The sequence below is a fragment of the Aedes albopictus genome, chromosome 2 (genome assembly GCF_035046485.1).
Source record: "Aedes albopictus strain Foshan chromosome 2, AalbF5, whole genome shotgun sequence".
NCBI lineage: Eukaryota > Metazoa > Arthropoda > Insecta > Diptera > Culicidae > Aedes > Aedes albopictus.
The window spans coordinates 191,639,619-191,663,909 of record NC_085137.1 but is presented as its reverse complement, the minus strand read 5'-3'; positions in this window follow the sequence as shown (position 1 = coordinate 191,663,909).

The following is a 24,291-nucleotide window of genomic DNA, read 5'->3' as shown; positions in this document are numbered from 1 at the left end:
CGAACATCTCTTCAGGGATTTCAAACGGAATTTCCTTTGAGATTCCATCAAAACTTTTTTCTGGGTTTCCTGAAGAAGTCCCTTTCGGGATTCCTCCAGGAGTTCCTTCTAGGTATCCTTCAGGAATTCATTTGGATATTTATTCCGAGATCTCTGTAGGAAACCCCTCCGGCATTCTTTCAAAACCCCTTTAGGAGTTGTTTCTGGGATTCCTCCAGGAGTTCTTTTTAGGATTCCTTCAAGAATTCATTCCTGGATTCTCCTGGGATTTCTTCTGGGATTCCTCAAGGACTTCCTTCTAGGATTTATCTAGGATTTTTTCACAGGACTCCTCCAGGAACTTTTTCCGGCATCCCTCCATTCACTCCTTTTGGAATTCCTTTAGGATTTTCTTTAGAGGGTTTCACCAGGATTTCTATCTGGATATCTTCCGGGATTCCCCAAAAGTTATTCAGCAATTTCTTCCGGGATTCCTTCAATAATTTCTTCCGTGATTTCTTTAGAAATAACACCACGAGTTCCTTCTGAGACTCTACAAACAGCTCATTATGAGATTCTTCCAGGAGTTTATTCAAGATTTATTTAAAAATTCCATCTAGAATTGCTCCAGGAACTCCTCACGGATTTTTTTTTGGAATTTCTCTATGATTTCCTTTCAAGATTCCTCTAAGAGCTTCTTCTCAAATTCTTCTAGAAGTTCCTTGAGGGATTTTGTTTGAGATTCCTCCAAATCCTTTTGGGATGTTTTCAGAAGCTTTTTCTGGGATTCCCAGTAGGAATTCCTGTGAAAGTGTTATCCTTCTCCTGTTGCCCTATAACAAGCAGCAAACTATTGATCGTTGAAAGCACTTGAGCGAAATTGATTTTGATACACATTATTCTATCATTATTCATTATTCTTTACGCAGGACTTCAAAAACATTTTCTCAGATACAGTTGTTGCGTCCGATAGCTGCATATCTTATGAAGAGAATCCGGCATTTATGTTTATTATTTGTTATTTACATTAAGGTGATGAAAAAAAAAAACAGATCATGCAATACATATATTTTTTTTTTATTTACAGGATAATGATTAGTAGAAAGTAGAAAAAATATTTATTTTAGTAGAAAGCTACGTAAAGGATGATATGGTCAAAATTTGGTCACACAATTTTTTTCATAACTTTAGACTGCGAACACCAAAACAGCTGATTTTTAGACCAGTGATGCTACATTATATGTAGCTTATACCATAAAATTTTCATCAAAATCGATTAAGTGTTGGTTGATATATAGATAAAACCATCGACCTACCTTTTTAAAATTTTGTACAAAGGCGCTCCATAGTAAATTTTCGGAAATTTAAGGTCAGTAAAGCACAATTTTGATTATAGAACTACCAATACTGCTCCAATTTTTATCAAAATTTTACAGTATAATACTATTATGAAAATATGTTCTTACTTAAATTTTGAGCCATTTTGTATGAATACTTTCAAAGTTGTAGCAGTTTGAATATGAAAAAAAAACTGACCGGGTGTCACTTAAGCAAATATAACTTTGTAACGGCTGGATCAAATTGAATTAAATTTTTACACAACATTTTGATATGCATACTTCACATACAGAAAAATTTTCATTGTAATCGGTTTAGTATCTCTGGCTTCATAAATAAAACAGTAAAAATGTGTTCTTATTTGTGAATCCTCTTTGCACCAAAATTTAAAATTGCAGTTTTCAGGATTCACAACATCTCCGCAAATACCAAACCGATTTTGATGAAAATTTTGTGATATAAGCTACATACTATGTACCATTACTGGGGCTCATTACTTTCGGTTTGCCGACTTTCGGGGTTAAAACCGCGTGTAGCCTGGCGGGCACCGCCTGGTAGCTCCTCACCTGACGGCTACCTCACATGTTTCTGCGGTTACTTGTCACTAGCAACTGTTCCCGCCGCACATTTTAGGCTACCCTTGAACCTTCAACTTCACGGGTTCTGCCGCTGCCCCGTAGTTGCCACAAGTTTTTCGTGGTCCTGCCTAGCCACCATAATTGACTTACAAAGGCTCACCAAGGTCCTTGCTCAATTAAACTTCGAGAACACAAAGTCAATGATGGAGTGAAGCTGCTGCGCAGTCACCTCCATCTCAGTTTTTATAGATGGTCCTCATCAACCACGCTCTGTCCATCAAACCTCAGATTTTTATGTTCCATATGCATAAACTGTTGTTTTCTGGCAAACAATATTGCAAAAGATGTTAAAACTTCAATTTTTCGTGTTCCTACATTTGTGAAAATAAATTTCTTAATACTTTCTCGATACATCGTGGGAGAAAAGTGACGGGCCAGAGATTCTATAGACCTTCAATACAATTTCTGGCTCGTCCTGCGAATCAGAAGCGATAGTCGTTACACTATACCAAGGTTAAATCCTTTTAACATAGATTTTGAGCAGTATTTATTTTAATAATCTAACGTCGCATTAAAATGACTATCGAAATGATTCCTCGCTCATTCCTGTGCTTATAATGTAGGTATGTATATCATTAGCACGTGGTAGCGGCAGCGGTAGTATTGTGGCTTTTGGCTAATCGACACCCGGCGGGTGCGCATATTTGAATCCCAGTTAAAAGTGCTAATTAATCGATTAGTTTTATTCGACCGCACAACGCGTGTATCATTATTAAAATAGTTCGGCACCAACATTTCAAAAGGGCGTAACTGCATTTGGAAGTAATACCTTCTTTCAAAGCTGTAGGTCGTACTGCCTCCCTTACACTCAAACCACCGTGGTTGTCGGAAAGAGGAGAGTTTTTCCCATCTGGTACTTGTTGTGAAAAACATGGAAATCATAACACATGATCCACAGCTTTAAAAGAAGGTGATGATTCCAAAAGCAGTTACGCCCTTTTGAAATGTTGGTGTCGAGTTGCTCTTTTTACCTCACTAAATAATGTGGATGGCTCCAGGCTGAATAAATCAACAGTGCTCTTTGATGTTCGTGTGCGTGGCCAGGCCACCATTATAGCGATGGTCATGAGGGTTTTGTGCATTCGAATCATGGTCTGCAAATTGGGATACACGAGAACCGTCGTCGCGGTTGGAAGAGTTGATTTGATTAGCGTTTGTGCCGACAGTCATTGCGTTTCAAATTTATTGTTAGCTACCATGCGATATAATTGCAGGAATAGTACCAAAATAGAGTTTCAGTAAAATCATTTCAGAAAGATTCTAAAGTTCTGTTAAATTCTTTGGTGAGAACTTTAATCTGCCTATTTTTTTTACATGTGTTTTAATTTGATATTTATCAACTAAGAGCATTCAAAAACAAATTTACCTTTTTTGCAATTGTGAATCATGCTAATAATTGAACTCAGACACCATAAACAAAGACTTAGCTTTTAAGTAGAGGGTAGGTGGTCCCCGTTCAGGCAGGCCCGGATTTAAGGGGGGGCAAAGGGGGCAAGTGCCCCGGGCCCCCCGATCAGGGGGGCCTCCCCAGAATCCTGAAGCACTATATAAAATGTATTCCAATAGACGATTATATGTCATACATGTCCTTGAGTAGTTATAATTGGGTTCTTAAAAGGATCCAGATTATTTCACAATCTGAATTTTCACTTGAAAATCCAAATGTTCATAATATTTGATAACACCGTTCAACACTAAATTTTGTTATGGGATGAGAAAAAAAATAACAGGGATTCGGGACCCTAGAAGTGTCATAGTGAAAGAATTTTTGAAAAATATTGGACCAGGCCTTGACAGTTCAAAACCGAAGTTTGTATGGAGAACTTGGGGTGTTCAATTGATATGTGCATTAGAACGCGCTGTGCATATGTTTAGGCGTTAGACAATAACGAAACTAGCACAAATACCGAAAACGCCTAAAAATATGCACAGCGCGTTCTAATGCACATATCAATTGAACACCCCAAGTTCTCCATACAAACTTCGGTTTTGAACTGTGAAGGCCCGGTCCAATATTTTTCAAAAATTCTTTCACTATGACACTTCTAGGTTTCCGAACCCCTGTTATTTTTTTTCTCATCCCATAACACCAAATTTTGTAAAATTTTGCCGAGCAGTGTAATTTCACGCCGCAATCCCAAGTTTCATAATATTTGGTGCAAAAATATTGCTCTCTTGATTAAGGCGAAACTGGAAGCATTTCCTCATTTTTTTGGTTTTTGATTTTTAATAAAATAACGAAGCAATATTTTCAAAATCGCTTTTCGTACACATGTAGAGTATGGATCAAGGTATCTCCTAAATTTTTCCCTGGTGGAAAAAGTTTTTCGTTTTTGCAGAAATCATTTTTTTGAGCAATTTTGTTTGAAAATGGTTTCTGCAAAAACGAAAAACTATTTCCACATGGAAAAATTCAGGAAATACCTAGTTCCATATTCTACATATGTACGAAAACCGATTTTGAAAATATTGCTTCGTTATTTTATTAAAAATCAAAAACCAAAAAGTGAGAAAATGGATCCATTTTCGCCTTAATCCTCGTCGTGCATTGGGGTCATTATGACCCCTGAACGTGCACTAGATCAGCGTGGTGAGCGCAAGCTAATGCACGAAGAATGTTAAGTTAAAAACTATATTTTAATTGCTAAACAATGTAGAGAGGCATGTATTACAGTATTCAATAATCAGGTAAAACGAGTCCAGTTTTAAATTTTGGTATACGTGAGTTTCTATAAAACCCCTCGGAAATTATTGTTGTTCAGTAGAAAAACTAGGACTTTAAAATTACAACAAAAAAGCGTGTCTTACAAACAACTACTTAATACTCATCTGCATCAGTTCGCTGAGGACAGATGTTATCTTGGAAAAGAGAAGATAACGATTTCTGGAGATGCTCGGGAAATTCAGGACAGTTTTGAAAAACATCTCGGAACAATATGTTTTCCTAATGTTACTGCTACAGTTGCCCCCTAGAGTCCTAACTTTTTTCACTCGTAGAATATTGCAATCCGAACTGAACGCCAAGTTGTAACATTTTCACAAATCTTATTGAAATTAGATGAAAGTTTAAAATATATGTAAATACATCTACGCTGTAAATATGTGCGGCATCTTTACATTTTAGCAAAAATATTTTAATAAACGATCGAAACATTTTTTTCATTTATTTCAATAATCTGTCTAAATTTTGGAGAATTGCATTGGAGAATGTATACTTTTTAAGGAAATCAGGAGTGAACAATTTGAGTTTAGATATTGAAAATTTTGTTTTTGGAGGCCCACTTTATGGGGTTTGCCCCGGGCCCCCCGAAGCCAAAATCCGGCACTGCGTTCAGGTAAGTACGCAATATAATTCCACAAATGGCGGCATAAATCAATCGTGATAAATTGTGTTACTCCAATCAACGCCACAATCGGTAAGCGCCCCAGTCGGTGAGATCATCGCCGCCAATCCAGCCACCGTACCGACAACAGCTTCCACGTGCCTTCGATGAGCCATAATTTTCTCAGAACCGAACACACGTGATTCTACCGGCCTTAACAAAATATAAAGGCAAACCTTGTTTTGTAATCGGACTGTTACATTAAAAACACATTTGAAAAGACAAACCGCTGCTGGCTACTGCTCAGACGCGAACGTGACGATTGTTAGTATTCCTATCGACCGGCAGCGGTGTGTTGGTTCCACTCGTCAATTGGATGGTAAACAAACTGATCCCAGCAAAACTCGCTTGGGGAGACATATCCGAAACAAAAAAAAAAACAAATCTGTTTGTGTCGACAATGTGTCAACGGTTTCAGCCGATCAACCGACATCACTTTGGCGAATGTCTCTTTGAAAGGTTTGATCTGCGAAGCATTTGAAAAATGCTTGTAATTTACTGCCGACCGAGTGGCGTAAATTATAATCAAATTCCAATATTATCTATTTGTGGAATCCACGTCAGAAAACGGTATCGGTTGAATTGATTTAATCGGTAGATGGAAGCCGGAAGCAGCAATGTAAAGGACATGTGTTATGTAAACAACATCAAATATTAAATCAATTTAAGTTTGGATCTCATCGCGTTTCATTGCTCGGTGATCTGGGGGTACTCAACTGTAAAGCGGAGTTGCGTTGAATACTTTTTTAAAGTACATAAATACATGGCACCACCGGGAGGTGACCAAGCGCCGGTGTATGCAGATAGCTCAAGTGGAGTAAGCCTAGCCGTGGCGAGGGCTCAGTAGTGGGCTCTGCTGGGCTTTTCAGAAATTCCACACGTCCGCAAGAAACTCTGAACATGCGACATGACATCGCTTCCAAAGTTCCCCAGCCTAGCTAGGAGTGCCTCGGGTATATCAGGAACGACGCCAGTAAGTTCTTGATTATGGTAGACAGGTCTCGCTTTGAAATTGGTAACTGAGATAGTACACGCTGGTAGATTCGGCATTCTATCCTCTTACTAGGGTTGGGTAACACTAAGCTGAAGCGGGGTAATGTCGGCGCTGTCTTCCGTCCCATAAAACCGTGGCGTGGTCTTAAAGTACGTTCCTGATCTGTGGCCAGCCATTAACTGGGAGGAAGTATGTTCAGTTGAACGCTCCTGATTAGCGCTGATCCGGTTCAGAGCTCAGTCCCCATATGGACCTGAGCCAACCCTCGGGTCCCTGCTTGCATAGATAACCACCAGGATCATTGGCGACTACTTCATTGGAAATGAGTGATAGCGGCTCTAAGAGGGACCCAACAGCAATGAATATTTATAAACCAAGTGATAGAAAACGGAACTGCAGACGGAGCGGTGTTGAACCCGTTCGCGCAGCGCCGGCCGCTACTTTATATTACTACTACAAGTCTCCTAAATCCCGTGCTGTGCAGCACATTCGTGACAAGCTACTCGTGCGTCTCAACTCTAGCGCCGCCGCCGATTTTCGGTTCACGCCGTCGCCGCCGATTATTTTTCGGCGCGCCGCCGCTCACGCCGCCGAACTCCAATTTTCTACACCGATCTCAAAAACGCTTTGATAAATTATATTATTTCTTGATTTAGGGTAATTTTCCAATTGTTGCACGGCTAAAAATTCGCAAATTGTTGCTCACCTCATAAGATTAACATGGAGTGTGCAACAATAGGCGAGTTTTTAGCTGTGCAACAATTGGAAAATTACCCTATTTCATTACAGTATTTCAAGCAATTGGAGTCATCTGCAAACATAGCAGTTTACAACGGTGGTTCTACGGGAAGTTGTTTTCAATTCTAAACTTCGCATGTCGCGTCAACGATGTTTTGAAAGTTAAAGCCCTTTGAACTAAATCGAGTTCACAAAGATATCGGGGGTTCCTGAAGATAACCGATGGCTGAAGAAAGAATCTAGGGATTCCGAAGATTGAAGAAAATGCTAGTGATTCTAAAAAACGTTTTTGTAGTGTTCATCTCCAGAAGAGATGAAATTTTCTCCTGCAACTCTTTTGAGGATTCTTCCAGCAGTTTCACCAAGAATTCCGCTAGGAGTTCCTCCGGGAACTCTAGATGGTCCTTCGGGAATTCCGAGGGTTTCCTCCGAAACATCCTCTAGGAGTTTCTCCGACCATTGCTACAGAAGTATCACTGGGACTTTTTGTAGTAAGTATTTCTTCTAGAAATTCCTATAAGAGTTACTCCGGGTATTCTTTTATGTGATCCTCCGGGAATTCCTGCAAAAGTTCTTCCTGGGAATTCCTTTAGGAGCTCGTCTGGCAATTCCTCTAGGAGCATCTCCGGGATTCCTCCACGAGTTCTTCAACGAGTTTATCCGGGAATTCCTTACCGATTTTTTACGGGAATTCCTTCAAGAGTTCATAGAAATTGCACTGGGAATACCAGAAATTTCCTCCGATAATTCCTCTAGGAGTTTCTCCTGTAATTCCTCTAAAAGTTGTTCCAAGAATTCTTCTGGGAGTTCTCCGGCAATTTTTGTAGCAGTTCCTCCTGGATTTCTTCCAGGAATTTCTTTAGAAGTTCTTCCGGAAGTTCTTCCAGAAGTTTCTCCGAACATTCCTCTAGAAGTTCCTGTGAGAATTTCTCTAGGATTTCCTTCAAGAATACCTCTGGGAATTCTTCTACGAGTTCCTTCGGGGATTCCTTACCGATTTTTTCCGGGAATTACACTAGGAGTTTCACCGTGACATTCTCTAAAAATTCTTCCGGGAATTCCTCTAGGAGTGCTTACGGGAATTCGAATATCTTCGAGAACACCTTCACGAGTTTTAGCAGGAATGAGTTATCCAGACAATTTCACTACGAGTTGCTTTATTAGTTTTTTTTTTCTTTCTAGTAGTTGCACTGGGTATGCCAGGTGTTTCCTCCGAGAATCCCTTTAAGAATTCCCCCGGAAATTCCTCTAGAAGTTCTTACGGAAATTCCTCTAAAGTTCCGGGAATACATCCAGGAGTTTTTCCGAACGTTCCTCTAGGAGTTCTCCCAGGAATTTCTTCACGAATTTCTTGGCAATTCTTCTAGGATTTCCATCGAGAATTTATCTAGTCTAGACCTTCTCTAAGGTATTTATGTGGAAGTTGATCCAGGAATTTCATTGGGAGTACCTCCAGGAATTCCTATAAAAGTTTATCCGGGAACTCATCTGGTAATTGCTCTACGAGTTCCTTCTTGAATTTCTGTTGAAATTTTTTCGGCAATTTTTCTAGGAGTTTTTCCGGAAATTCCTCCGAAAGTTCCCCCGGCAATTACGTTACTAGTTGCTTTGAAAGTATTTCTCCGAGAATTCTTCTAAGAGTACCTCCGTGAGTTCCACTGAGAGTTCCTCCGGCAATTCCTCTAGAAATTCATCCGGCAATTTCTTTAAGAATTCTTCTAAGATTTGTTTCCGGAATTCTTCCAGGAGTTTCCCCAAACGTCCCTCTAAGAGTTCATCAGAGGATTCTTTTAGATGTTCTTTTAGAAATTCGTTTAGGAGTTCATCCGGGAATTCCTTTAGGTGAACCTACGGAAATGCCTCTATGAGTTCTAGAGTTTGAGGGCCCATATAGCCGAGGCGGTAAACGCACGGGTATTCAGCATGACCATGCTGAGGGTGACGGGTTCGATTCCCGGTTGGTCCAGGATCTTTTCGTAAAGGAAATTTCCTTGACTTCCTTGGGCATAGAGTATCTTCGTGCCTGCCACACGATATACACATGCAAAATGGTCATTGGCAGAGGAAGCTCTCAGTTAAAAACTGTGGAAGTGCTCATAGAACACTAAGCTGAGAAGCAGGCTTTGTCCCAGTGAGGACGTTACGCCAAGAAGAGGAGAGGAGGAGTTTGTTCGGAAATTCCTCTAAAAATTTCATCTTGAATTCCGGCCAAAAAAATGCAAAACGCCGCCGCCGACAGATTTCAAATCGGCGCACACCTCTACACGTCATCCCTCGTATTCAAGGAACTCACATTCTCTAGGATGCCACAGTTGGTAGTTGCCGAACAGCTGGACGATCTGATCGGCTACACGAGCGGGCGGTCTACCATTAGCAAGAACCTGAAACAGGGCCTACTGAAGCTCCGTAAATCGCTGGCTCTAACCAAGGAGGAATAGGGAATCGCGTCACTTGGGCGGTGGCTTCTATATCCGGCTGTTTTTTTTTCGTTATAGTAACTCAGTCAAATTTGATCCAATTGGCACAACTTTTGGAATGTGGTGAGATAGGTATAGTATCTACCAGTGTACAACATTTCAAGTCAATTGGTTTAAAATTGACTGAGTTATAGTGGAAAACAGACGAATATAGAAGCCACCGCCCAAGTGGCGCGATACCCTATGATCTCCTGGCCAAAGAGCATAGTACGGCATACGCGAGCAGGGAAAAGCGGTCCACCCATACGGAAAGACTCTTCTTTGCTGACAACACGACAAGGGCGCATGAGACCGCGCAGCTCGCTGGAGCCGTAGCGGAGAGGTCAAACCGCCCTACGGCTACGGCTTGTGCTGCATGGCTGACAGACGCGGACCAAGTAGCTTCCGGAGGAGGCGGACGGAAAGCCAAAACGGAAGGAAGGGACGGCCAGCCCACGAACCAGGCTCCCAAGTCGGTTGCGAAACGTGCCAGGGGCAGAGAATCCAAGCCCCAGGGGGGCAACCGAACCAAGGGAAGGAGAACCCTTGGATTACGGTAGGAAAGCAGGAGTTGAGTAAAGTGAAACCAGCCCATAAGCGAAAACGGAGCAACGCACTGGTCTTCAAAACTGAGGCGGATACAAACGCCGAGGTGCTGAGGGCCATACGAAGTGAAAATCGTTTCTCACCTCATATAAGGCACTAGCTGAAGAGGTGTTAGGCGAAAAAGTGCAGGTGAAAGCCCTAACGGCGAAGGCGACTGTCCAGTGAAAAAAACCTGGACGAGATTACCAACGCAGAGGAACTTGCAGCCGCACTTAAGCCGCAGTGCGAGGTGGATGCACCAGAATCTGGGTAGCAGCTAAGGCCAAGCTAGCGACGATCTGTACAACTGGTCGTTTTCCGATTCAGGGAATAATTTCCACGTCGCACGAGGTTTTCGCAATAGTGAAGATCAACGGGGTGCACTACTGCAGTTGGGTAACTCTCGCTGAGACCGTCCCACTATTTACACCATGTCTTCAAAAATGTTTAAGGTGGCGATTTTCTGAAAGTCCTCCCCAAAAACGTAAGGAAAATGCATTTGGTTAATCAAATTGGTGGACCCCCCGTTAGTTAGAGCCACAAGCATTTTGGCGGACCCCTCGATTTTTGTCAATTGTTGGTTCATTTAAACCGTTATAACTCGAAAGTTTCGCCAGAAACCACCTAAAAACTATAGGTTGTTGAAAAGAGAGAAGATAGGGCTACTATTTACAGTTATAAAAAGTTGGGTCGGCCATATTGATTTTGGCCGCCATCTTGGATTTTTATACCAAAACTGTTTTTTCACCATGTTGGCAACCACCGATTTTCAAAATTTTTGCGTCAATCGAAATCGGGGACATATTTACACAACATATCAAAAATTTAGAGATGTATCTTTTTCCTATCAAAAGTTATCTGCACTTTTGTGAATCATGACACGTTTTCTCCATACATTTCCATGCGCACCGGCAATGACACGCAACAGCATCAAAGTTGGCGCCTGCTTGTATACACAAACGCACCTGCAGCAAAATAAGGTCAAATCGGAGGATCGTTCTCATTTTTAACTGTTTCTCAACGATGCGGGCATTGCTTTTTAAACTTTTTTGGTGTTTTGAAAAGCTGAAACTTTCAACTTTTCATTAGTGGATTCAGATTTAGAATAAATGTTCGTAAACACTGTGAAATAACGCTGCATTTATGTAAACAATCGGCACCTGGCCCAGTGCGCAAAAGTGGATTAACAAAAGTGATTCACAAAAGTGCAGATAACTTTTGATAGGAAAAAGATACATTTCTAAATTTTTGATATGTTGTGTAAATATGTCCCCGATTTCGATTGACGCAAAATCGGTGGTTGCCAACATGGTGAAAAAACAGTTTTGGTATAAAAATCCAAGATGGCGGCCAAAATCAATATGGCCGACCCAACTTTTTATAACTGTAAATAGTAGCCCTATCTTCTCTCTTTTCAACAACCTATAGTTTTTAGGTGGTTTCTGGCGAAACTTTCGAGTTATAACGGTTTAAATGAACCAACAATTGACAAAAATCGAGGGGTCCGCCAAAATGCTTGTGGCTCTAACTAACGGGGGGTCCACCAATTTGATTAACCAAATGCATTTTCCTTACGTTTTTGGGGAGGACTTTCAGAAAATCGCCACCTTAAACATTTTTGAAGACATGGTGTAAATAGTGGGACGGTCTCAGCGAGAGTTACCCAGTTGTTATTCTCGCCCCAGGTAGTCGATAGACCAGTTCTCGTCTATGCTAGTTTCGCTATCAGCACACTAGTGCAATTGGGGTCTCCGGTTAGCCTAGTGGTTAAGGCTATGGATCGCCAATCCGGAGACGGCGGGTTCGATTCCCCTTCCAGTCAGAAAAATTTTCTCGACTCCCTGGGCATAGTGTATCATTGTACTTGCCACACAATGTACAAATCCATGCAATGGCAGGCAAAGATAGCCCTTCAATTAATAACTGTGGAAGTGCTCAAAGAACACTAAGTTGAAGTGAGGCAGGCCAACTTCCAGTGGGGACGTAGAGCCATAAAGAAGAAGAAGTAGAACACTAGTGCAATTGAGTCCCATGGTTATCGACACCTGGGCGATTGTGTGGGGTAGCCGCTCGACTAACGCGAGAGACTGGGCTACACTCGTACATACACAGATTAAAATGATGAGATTTACACGTCATGTAAACTTCAGTTTAGTCATGTTAACTTAGTGTTATGATGGTTTACATGATATATCATGTAAATTTCTGTTATATGTCATGTAAACACACAGAGTCAGGCTGAATTACATGACATATAATGGAAGTTTACATGATATTTTATTACTTTTACATGATATGTCATGTAAACTTCTGTGATATCTCAAGCTCCAACCATGTGAAACATATGTCACATAATTTTTCACTCTTTTTTCGATCTGTGTAGTTAGCCAATGCTATTCTAACGGAGATGTCGCGAGCGTAGTAGACAAAAACCTACAATAGGAACGGTGCAGAGTTCATCATTTACGTGACCTTCTGGAGCCCGGGTTTCAACCCTACACAGATCGAAAAAAGAGTGTAAAATTCTGTGACATATGATGCACATAATTGGAGCGTGGGTTATCACAGAAGTTTACATGACATATCATGTAAAAGTAATGAAATTTCATGTAAATTTCCATTATATGTCATGTAATTCAGCATGGCTCTGAGTGTTTACATGACATATAACATAAACTTACATGATATATCATGTAAACCATCATAACAATATATTTACATGACTAAAATGGAGTTTACATGACGTGTAAATCTCATTATTTTTATCTGTGTAGCTCAGACTGGTTCCCAAATGGAGGAGAACGTGCTTCTGGAGCCGACCTACTCACCTAGCTCGGACTAGAGGGTCGACGATGGATACACGCACAGTGACCATCTGGCGATTATAAGCCGGCATTTGTGGAGCGATTGTTTATGGAGGGTTATTCCGACAATCTATCAGATCATCGCTGGATAGTCGGAACCCTATGCCGTTCATGTGACGCCGCAATGACAAGGAGATCCTTATCCAGAAATGGACGCAAACCGGTATACTAGTGGTGTCCAGAAATCGCAGAACTCCGTGCATCCTGCCTAAGAGCTAGGGGGAGGATATAAAGAGCTTGCACCGATGAGGGTAAAATGCAGGACGATTAAACTGGCACTAAACAAAGAGATTAAGGTACGTAAGCGGGCGTGCTTCGAAAATCTGTGCTAAGCTGCCAATACGACCCCTTGGGTTGATTCTTGTAGAGTAGTCATGGCCAAAACGAAGGGCGCTCCCGCGGTAAGCAGCAGAAAATCGTGGAAACGTGTTTCCGAGCTACGATACAAGACCAACCGCCCCGTCCCCTATGGCCAAACCGCCCAAAGGTGACGTCACTCCGGTGACGAACGACGAGATCATCGCAATAGCGAGTCGCTCAAGTTGAACGAGGCTCCAAGTTCGGAAGGTATCCCGGCAGTAGCCATCAAGGCGACCATTGAGACTCGCCCTGACATGTTCAGAATGGCTAAGCAGATATGCCTAGACAGAGGCGAGTTTCCGTAGAGACGGAAAAGGCACATATTGGTTTACTGCTCAAACCCGGGAAGCCTTCTGGCGACACGTCGGCATATAGACCTTTCTGCCTTTTGGACACTGCCGGGAAACTGTTATGTAGAACGGATCATTTTGTCGAGGCTGTCAATACCTAGAAACCCGATAACTTTGACCTCTTGGATAACCAGTTTGATTTCCGGAAGGGTTGTTCGACGGTGATCACTATTAGGGCTGTAACCAAAACGGCCGAGATAGCGCTCCAAAGAAGCGAACAGGAATCCGCTATTGTGCGGTCATCACGCTGCACGTGAAGAATGCGTTCACCAGCGCCAGCTGGGCCGGCATCGAGTGCGCCATACACCACCTAGGGCCCATATAGCCGAGGCGGTAAACGCACGGGTATTCAGCATGACCATGCTGAGGGTGACGGGTTCGATTCCCGGTCGGTCCAGGATCTTTTCGTAAAGGAAATTTCCTTGACTTCCTTGGGCATAGAGTATCTTCGTGCCTGCCACACGATATACGCATGCAAAATGGTCATTGGCAGAGGAAGCTCTCAGTTAATAACTGTGGAAGTGCTCATAGAACACTAAGCTGAGAAGCAGGCTTTGTCCCAGTGAGGACGTTACGCCAAGAAGAGAGAGAGAGAGAGTCCCAGTTAGCCTATGTCGGATACTGGAGAGTTACTTCCAGAATAGGGTGCTAATCTATGACATCGAGGAAGGCGAGAGGAGCTAAAACATCACCGCGGGGGTACCTCAAGCTTTCATACTGGGCCCGGTATTATGGAAAGCGGCGTATGATAGCGTATTGAGGCTCAAACTACCACCGGGCGTGAAGCTGATCGGATTTACTGATGATCCTCTTGGTATACGGCGAGTCGATAGCGCAAGTGGAACTGACAGCAACGCACGCAATTGGCGTAGTGGAGGACTGGATGAGGTCTAGACAGTTGGCTTACTTACCTTACCGATCAGGCTAAGGCCGGGGTGGCCTCTGCTGTACATAGTAGCCGCCTCCATTCCACTCGGTCCATGGCTGTTTGTCTCCAGTTCCGCACTCTGCGTAGGGTCCGCAGATCGTCCTCCACATGGTCAACCCACCTAGCTCGCTGCGCTCTACGTCTTCTTGTACCGGTCGGATGATTCTCGAGAACCATTTTAGTCGGGTTGCTATCCGACATCCTGATGACGTGACCCGCCCACCGTAGCCTTCCGATTTTCGCTGTATGAACGATGGTTGGTTCTCTCAGCAGCTGATGCAGCTCGTGGTTCATTCGCCTTCTCCAAGTCCCGTCTTCCATCTGCACTCCGCCGTAGATGGTACGCAACACCTTCCGTTCGAAAACTCCAAGGGCACGTTGGTCCTCGGCACGTAGGGTTCATGTTTCGTGCCCATAGAGGACGGCCGGTCTAATCAGCGTTTTGTAGATGGTTAACTTCGTGTTACGGCGAACTTTATTCGATCGTAGAGTTCTGCGGAGTCCAAAATAAGCACGATTTCCTGCCACAATGCGCCTCTGAATTTCTCTGCTGGTGTCGTTGACGGCGCCCAAGTACACGAATTCTTCAACCGCCTTGATTTCATCACCGTCGATATGAATTCGGGGTGGCGGGCGCGGTGATTCCTCCCTGGAGCCCTTTGCCATTATGTACTCTGTCTTCGACACATTAATGACTAATCCGATTCGCCTGGCTTCATTCTTTAGTCGGATGTACGTTTCCGCCATCGTCTCAAATTTACGAGCAATAATATCAATATCATCGGCGAATTCAAGCAGCTGAACGGACTTCGTGAAAATCGTCCCACTCGTGTTTATCCCCGCTCTCCTTATTACACCCTCCAAAGCAATATTGAACAGCAAGCACGAAAGACCATCACCTTGCCGTAAACCTCTGCGAGATTCGAAGGGACTCCCTGATACTCGAACTACGCACATCACTCGATCCATCGTCGCCTTGATCAATCGTATCAGTTTATCCGGGAATCCGTATTCGTGCATAATCTGCCATAGCTGTTCTCGATCGATTGTAGCATACGCCGATTTGAAATCGATAAACAAGTGATGTGTGGGCACGTTGTATTCGCGGCATTTCTGCAACACCTGGCGGATGGCGAACATCTGGTCCGTTGTAGCGCGTTCACCCATAAATCCAGCCTGATATTGCCCCACGAACTCTCTTGCAATCGGTGATAGTCGGCGGCATAAAATTTGAGAGAGTATCTTGTAGGCAGCGCTCAGTAGTGTGATCGCGCGGTAGTTCCCGCAATCCAACTTGTCGCCCTTCTTGTAGATTGGACACACGATACCTTCCATCCATTCTTCCGGTCAAAGATAATGTCAAATAGTTCGGCAATATTCTCGAGTAAGCGCAAGTTGCTCGCGATAGTAGCGGTCTTCATACTACGGTATGGCGCCGCTGCATGGTTGAGCGCGCTAGTGGTCAACCAAAACGTGAAGTGACTCGAGTGTACCCACAGGCTGATGTGCCTTAGGGTGGTCAGCACATAGTACTAGTAGCGGCAGAGGACGAAGAGTGCGCAGAACGACGCGGCATAAAAAGCGCGTGACGGATCGCCAGAACATCGTCTATGTTGAAGTGGAAGAAGCAATGGGATTCCACAAACAAGGGTACTTGGACATACAGGCTCATACCGAGCGTGTCTAAATGGACGAGCAGGCCCCATGGTGACCCAATTTCTGTCAGGCCATGAGTGCTTTAGGTGGCATCTGCACAGATTCGGACATGCAGGCTCCCCCGCATGTCCGGAAAGCGCAGACTGCGACGAGACCGCGGAGCATGTGGGCCGATCAACAGCAAGTTAAGTTGCCCCCCTTCCCATCCGGGAGCTTGAGTCCAACCGGTAGTCTACAGTACCAGCCAGGACCAGAGCTTTCTGGGGAGAGAGGACAGTTTACGGCGGTAGCTGGTGGAACGCTTACTAATAGAGGATATGTACGGTACCCCCCTTCTCGAAGTTATCCCTAACGGGCCTAACGTGAAAGTAAGGAAAGAGAGATAATAAGGTTTTTGTGGGCCGACCCCCACATAACCCAAGGACTGACCTCTTGGGTATCTGATCAGCAGACTTTCTCATTCTATAAAAAAGGAAGCTGTAATGCGACAAGTTGGGCTGAACAGCTGGGGTACATTTTTTTACGAATTTATGTCTAGCGAAGGTGGTCAAACCAGAAAGAATACGGTGAATAGGACATACCTTCCAAAGTGATTCCACATTACAGTTCATATGCTGAAACGGTTCAATTGAACGTGCACATATTGATGAGATTACATGTCGGCTGATGGCTGATGGTGTTGTGCATATAGGGACGCTCGCCGGTCGCTGATAGGGAATGCCCTCTCGGAGTGCAGTGGGATATTGTTGCATGTAATATTTAATTGGAGCTGAATTGAATCTGGTGGAAAGTGGAAACAACAATCTGCCGCTTTACCTTATTTATTTTTCATCGTTGTAGAGTAGGATGAGGAACACCGGGGCGGACAAGAGGAAAGTAAGCATTCTCTGTAAATATTACAGCTTTGTTTTTATACGGACAAGTGTCAATACCGATGGTGCTCTTTTGCGGATCAACGAATACCGATCATAGGGATTTTCTCTGCCTTAGCATGCGTCACACATTAGGGTGACAATATTAATGTAATGTTCAAACTTACAGACGGTTTCGCTTATAGATGCTGATAGAAAATGAATGAAAATGGCAATTCAAAATGCATACGACATTGAAATTTAGTCATTTTTTCTACCCAACGCTTCAATAAAGATCGCCTTGTCTTCCTTTCATCGATGCACTTCCTGACTGAAAGCTGTTCCAATGTATATTCCCATCATTCAGATTAAGAACATACATCTACCAATCTTGTTCTCAGGGTAACTAATTAATTACTGTGAACAGATTCCATATCACCAATAAATCTACATATTCCTATCGTCCATCGTAATTATTTAAATGCCATTCTACTCAATGGATCCCCTCCCTAATTAGATATCTGTTGCAGCGAAGCAATCACATCCATTAGTTAGATTGCACACTTCAAACCGGTAATCGATCAATTATTTGGATTGAGTCTCTCCCATCGGCACTCATCGAATGACTGACTACCTACCAGCTATCGTTAGAACACACGGCACGATGACAACCCATCATCTCGGTTATCGCCATCACCACCAGCCACTAAGCCTCATCTTGATTGGGCGCAAATGCAAAACAAGCACTCCATCGAGCTGTTGTTGGGAGTTGGGACCTAGAATATTTCCCATCAACGGCAACGCAACGGTGACGACGTTCTCGTGGTTGACACTTCCCGCGCTCACGATGGTGATGACGGTGACGACCAACTCGAGCAACTATTTAGCGGCTAACCATTCACCGCTAAGCAACAACCAGCGACCGCCGACCATAAACCAAGTTACGCTTCACGCTCTGAGAAAATGAATGAAGATGGTGCAGGTGCATAACCAACCAACGTGTGTGTAACTGATGCGGCACTTGTGGAATACAAGTTGGGTGAATCGCGGTTCTAGACTTCGATTCGGCATGTTTTATACCTAGATGCTCTAAGATGCATCATTGTATATAATTAGATGCAAGGATGCCAGATGATTTTTTTTCCTATCAGTATAGTATCCATACAATCATACAAACATACAAACATACAAACATACAAACATACAAACATACAAACATACAAACATACAAACATACAAACATACAAACATACAAACATACAAACATACAAACATACAAACATACAAACATACAAACATACAAACATACAAACATACAAACATACAAACATACAAACATACAAACATACAAACATACAAACATACAAACATACAAACATACAAACATACAAACATACAAACATACAAACATACAAACATACAAACATACAAACATACAAACATACAAACATACAAACATACAAACATACAAACATACAAACATACAAACATACAAACATACAAACATACAAACATACAAACATACAAACATACAAACATACAAACATACAAATATACATACATTGACTTTTCCATATATAGAAAAGCATTCTTATTAAAGACGAAGAGATTTCGAAATATATTCACTAATTTATCCAGGCACTCACATCTGCCATCCCTGCTGAGATGCTCTATTCTACGTTAGTCACGGCTTAGGCACATGTTGCCATTGAAGCAACTATGTACCACGCTGACGATGATACGAACGACTTGGTCTCTGAATTGCAAGTCACGTGAAAACTAGCTGGGAACAGCATGTCTCTACCTTAGCTGCCTTCTAATGGTAGGGGAATTTGTTTTGTCACATTATCCGCAATCAGTTGAATAACTAATGAGCAGACTTAGGTTAGGTCGGGTATGCGCCGCGCTGTATACGTACTCATAATTCTAAGCATGAGTCGTGGGAAAATTGCAACAAAATTATGCCACCGGCTCCGATTTGAGCTAATGAGCCTTGAATTGGTTTAGGACACGCGATCCCATCTATTTCTAGAACTAGAACTCAATTCGGTTATAAAATTAGATTTACCAAGTGGGATATGCCTGAACGAATGTAACGTCGCCAATAAGTGTCTCAGTATGACAAATGGTAAAAAGGAGCGTCCAACTTGAGTTTCTGCAACACACGTTTTCCCAAAAACGAAAAAGGCAAACCAGTTAAGGCGAAAGAGGAAAATTTTGGCACACCGGTCAACCGGATCTACTCCTTTGTACCTGTGTATCAGCCGAAATTTGCGGTCATTTGGTTGCATCGAAACATCGAAACTGGTTTCGCTCAATGCACTTGCCACTCTCCATCTCCACCATAGGAATACCGAAGCAGAGCTCTGATAGCTGCTGAGGTTCGAATCGTTCACTGACTTTCGGGCTGCACACAGAAGAGTGGAAATAACACCGGTCTCTTTACAAAGTTGCGATTTCTTGCTCTCTTATGCTGAGACTTTACCAGCAAAAGCAAGTAAAATGGCAAAGCTACCTCGGCAGTCGGCAGTCACATTGTGAGATTTTAAATTTTAGAGAAAAGAGAGAGCGAGAGTATGTTTATGACGTCATGGATGGAATTCGGAGTTTAGGAGCAACCACCTGTCCGACACCCCAAACACCTCACCGCACTCTTTTAATAATAATGGTGAACGCTGGTATTTATTTTTCGATGCTTCAGAGCATCGACGAGAGAAGTTTCGATCTCTTCCTCTCTGTTTTGATGCTTTTTATTTTGCTTTTCCATTTCTTGTTTGGTTCACCTTTGGTAATTTTGCTCTACAGACAACATCTATAAGAAGTGTTCTACCGTGAATCACGCAAAAACGGCTACGCTCAAAAATGTGTTCGGCCTGCACATTTTTAGTAAACATCCATGCCGCACATGACTGTGTTCGAAACACACATTTTTTTTAAATTGCTCGTACGCTCACATGAGCATGTATTTTGCAATAATTTCGACATGGCAACCTCACTGGGTTTATAAACCACCTTCAAATACCGAAAAATATTGATATTTTGCAAAAATGTGAGCGTAAGAGCAATTTAAAAAAATGTGTGTTTCCAACACAGTCCCTGTGCGGCATGGGCGCTACTCAAAAATGAGAGCTTTTATTTTAGAGAGATCGCATTTGCTGGATTTCTCCTATGCGAATGGGGCAGATATGCGATTCACGGCAGTGTTGCGGTATCAAATAGTTTTTCTTTGAAATAGTGTCAATCGTTTTAAATATTTTTTTTATCTCTTAGGGAACAATGAAGAAGTAGCTAAGCAACGACTTTGCTTCCAACGTCGACTCGCTGTTGTCCCGCAATCGGTACAGACCGGTGGAACAGCGGTCAACGATAATGATCTGGGCGGCTTCGGCGATGATCCGGAAGTCGCAACCCAACACCAAGGTAACTCCACTACGAACCAAACGGCGGAGCAGCCCGCGGAAAAGATAAAGTGGTCCCGCTGGTGATCAAGAAAGTCCCGCTAGACAGGCTCATTAGCATAGTGTCGTAGCGGGATACAAGCTCTCGCACATCGGCACGAAGGTGATGGTGAACACGGCTTAAGCATCCCGCTCGCAAGCGACACCAACTTGGCCACATAGGCACCCCCAAATCCACAGTCACCCACCACAATCAACCACCAAGCGAGGCAAACGACAAATTCTCGAACGAGAAACTTGTCATCCTGGTTACGCAGTTGCTAATGATCAAGGTTTTTATATAATGGAAGGTTAAGCAGGACATCGATGTATGCTTCTTCTCCGAGACTAACCTCAAACCCGGCGAAAGTTTCTTTCTGCCGGACTACAACATCATCCGGTTAGATGACATCGGCTCCAGGGGGTTCGGCGTTGGGATTGCAATCAAGAAAGGGATCAAGTTCTCGACAGTTCCTTACCTTCGCTCTTCCGTCATCGAGACCCTTGATGTGGAGGTGGAGTAATCGCTGTCTACTGTCCTCGACAGTCCACTGATGGCAATGGACTGGGAATACAGCTCAAAAACGACTTGACAGCCATCACACGAACCAGCTCCCATTACGTCGTCGATGGAGAGTTGAATTCCCGCCAAGCACCAAGGGGCAACTACCAGCGAGACTTCCGATGGCCAACTGCTGTTCCATCATGCACTACAAGGACTGTACGTGGTGCACCATCCGAACAAACCGACCTCCTTCTCCTATGCAGGAAGTCCCTCGACTTTGGACATTTTCCTTTTCAACCTCTTCAATCCATCGACACACAACGAACTCAGCGCGGATCACCAACCACACCGGCTGAAGTCAAGACCAACGCAAATTCGGCACCAACGTACCAGCGATAGGACTACTACCATGTAAACTGGGTAGTCTTTGCTCGAATGATGGACCGGAACGTAGACTAGAACTAATCGCTGGACACCGTGGAGGACATCGACCGAGCCTTGGAGGGATCACAACGGGCCATATCCATGGCCGACGAGGCGCGCGTCCGGCGAGTTCATGTTCATGTTGATGGTAAGTTTGTCGTTAATGATGCCCACACCAAACTATTAATTCAGCCCTTGGCTGATTCTTCTCTAGAGGACGGAAAAGTGATATGGCCAATCTGAATAGGCAGATCGCTTCCAGAAAGGTCACAATCCATAACAAAAACTTTGAAAGTATTGTCAATAATCTCGTTGATCGTTCTAAACCACACTGGAAGGAAGCCAAGGTCTTAAGTCTTTTGAAGGCCTGTGAATCATTGCTAATTACTCCAATGGAAAAAGGCTAACGTGGTTGATGACCGCATTGCTTCATCACATCTGCTAGGTTCAAAAATCAGAAGTTCGCTCGAGAATCAGGCTGCGTAGTGCGTTAACGACATTGATGTCTCCCCCCTGTGTAATTGCACCTGAGGATAGGGTGACTTCTCAGGAGATTTGCTCAGCGCAAGTTCCTGGAAGATAGTCAAAATCATCCCGACCCGCAACCCGCGAAGGAAACAACAGCCCCTTTTCAGCGTTGGTATCAGGTATCAGAAGGCCGGCTCCAGAGGCACGTTATCCTCCATTTGGGCCATTTGTGCCATCACCAAAATAACAGCCTATTTCATCATCTACCTGAGGGAAAAGGAAGGAAAAAGGATTTGGATGGGGATAATGACAGGTAGGGAAATAGGAAAAATACCCTGGAAGAGGGTACTAACGCACAAGCGTACCACAATGGGTTCAAACAGCGCCCTGAAAAGGGCACTGTAATAACACATAAAGCGAAAGAGAGCCTATAGCTCTTTACCACAGCGGGTTAAGAACAACAGAATATCCTGAATATTCAGGTTTCTGAAGTCAGTTTCACTTAATCATTGTTTACCGAATACTCGGAAACGCAGTTGCGCAAAAACTGGACAGTTATATATCAAATGATATGAAGTTCCATAATCGGATTCACAGCTATCACAGGCAAATGAATCAGCTTGCTGAATATTCGCCACGTGATAGCTGAGTCGGCAGTGGCCAGTCAATGCTTTGACCAGCATGCTGCAATTCTGCTTAGACAGATTAGTTAGATACTTCGCCACCCGTAGAGATGGCTCAGCACTATACAATTTGGTTTGAGGACATGACTCCAAACTATTCCAATATTGTCTGTGTTGAGTGACAGCCCAGGTGTGAATCTGAAGCTTAATCCAACACTTCGATATCGGAATAGTTGGTTCAGGGCCAATGAAGTCATGTGATGCTCCAGAGCGAGCTAACTCATCAGCCAATTCATTTCCAGCGATGGAAGAATGACCAGGTACCCATAGAAGGTGAACAGCGTTTGCTGAATTCAGCTCCTCGATTTGAGTTCGACAAGCGATAACTATCTTCGACCTGGAGTTGGCCGAAGCAAGTGCTTTAATAGCAGCCTGGCTATCTGAACAGAAGTATATTACTTTGCCCATTACGTGCTGCTAAAGTGCTGAATGCACTCCACACATAAGAGCAAAGATTTCGGCTTGAAAAACGGTGCAGTGTCTACCAAATGAGTAAGACTGATACAGCCTTAGCTCACGATAATAAACACCAGTACCTGCTCGACCTTTAGAAGGGAGCCATCAGTGTAACATACGATGCCTTCTGAAATATTTTTTTCCAGATAACCAGATGTCCACTCTTCCCGGGAAGGGAATTTCGTGGAAAATGTCCTATATGGAAAATTACACGCAATTGTAAGATGACTTGGAGCAAGGTCAATTTTGTCCCAATTCACCAAAAGTGGAAACAACGAGGTGTGTGTTGATTTGCGGTTCACAGGAGTTTCCTCTAGTAGACCGAATACCCGTAACCGGTAAGTGCAAGAAAGTGCTTCTTGTTTGAGATGAATGTGTAGTGGGGCAACGTCAAAGAGAACTTCGAGCGCTGCCGTGGGAGTTGAAGAGAACGCTCCAGACATCGCCATTAAGCACATCCTTTGGAGATGGCCTAATTTTGATTGGACCGTTCTCACTTCGCCCTTTTGCCACCACACAAGATATCCATAAGCCAATATTGGCCGAACCACAGTTTACACAACTTGATATACTTGGGTTTTAGACCCCAAGTTGTACCAAAAGTACGCCGGCATTGCCCGAAAGCCATACAAGCTTTCTTGATTCTGAACTCAATGTGAGGTGTCCAGGAAAGCTTGGAATCAAGAATGACTCCATCGTACTTTACCTGTTCAGTCACATCGATTTCAGAATCAAAGAGACGCAAAGGTCGAACGCCATTACGGTTTCGCCTTTCCGTGAAAAGAACAATAGATGTTTTACTCGGATTAACCGAAAGGCCATATTGGCGACACCAACCCTAAACTACCTGAAGGGCGTTTTGCATCAGGTCGAAAAGGGTGCTGATGCACATACCAACTAACAATGTTAGGTAGTCGTCGGCAAAACCATAAGTAGGAAAACCGCTATTATTGAGTTGCCTCAATAGCGTATCTGCTACGAGATTCCACAAAAGCGGTGATAAGACTCCCCCTTGGGGGCATCCACAAACACTCAATTTCCTAATCCCTGCTAGACGCAATGTCGAGAAGAGATATCGGTTTTTGAGCATTTGGTGAATCCAATTGGAAATCATTGGAGATATACCATGACTCCGTGCAGCTTCCAATATGGCATCGAAAGGCACGTTTGTCAAAGGCACCCTCGATATCTAAGAAAAC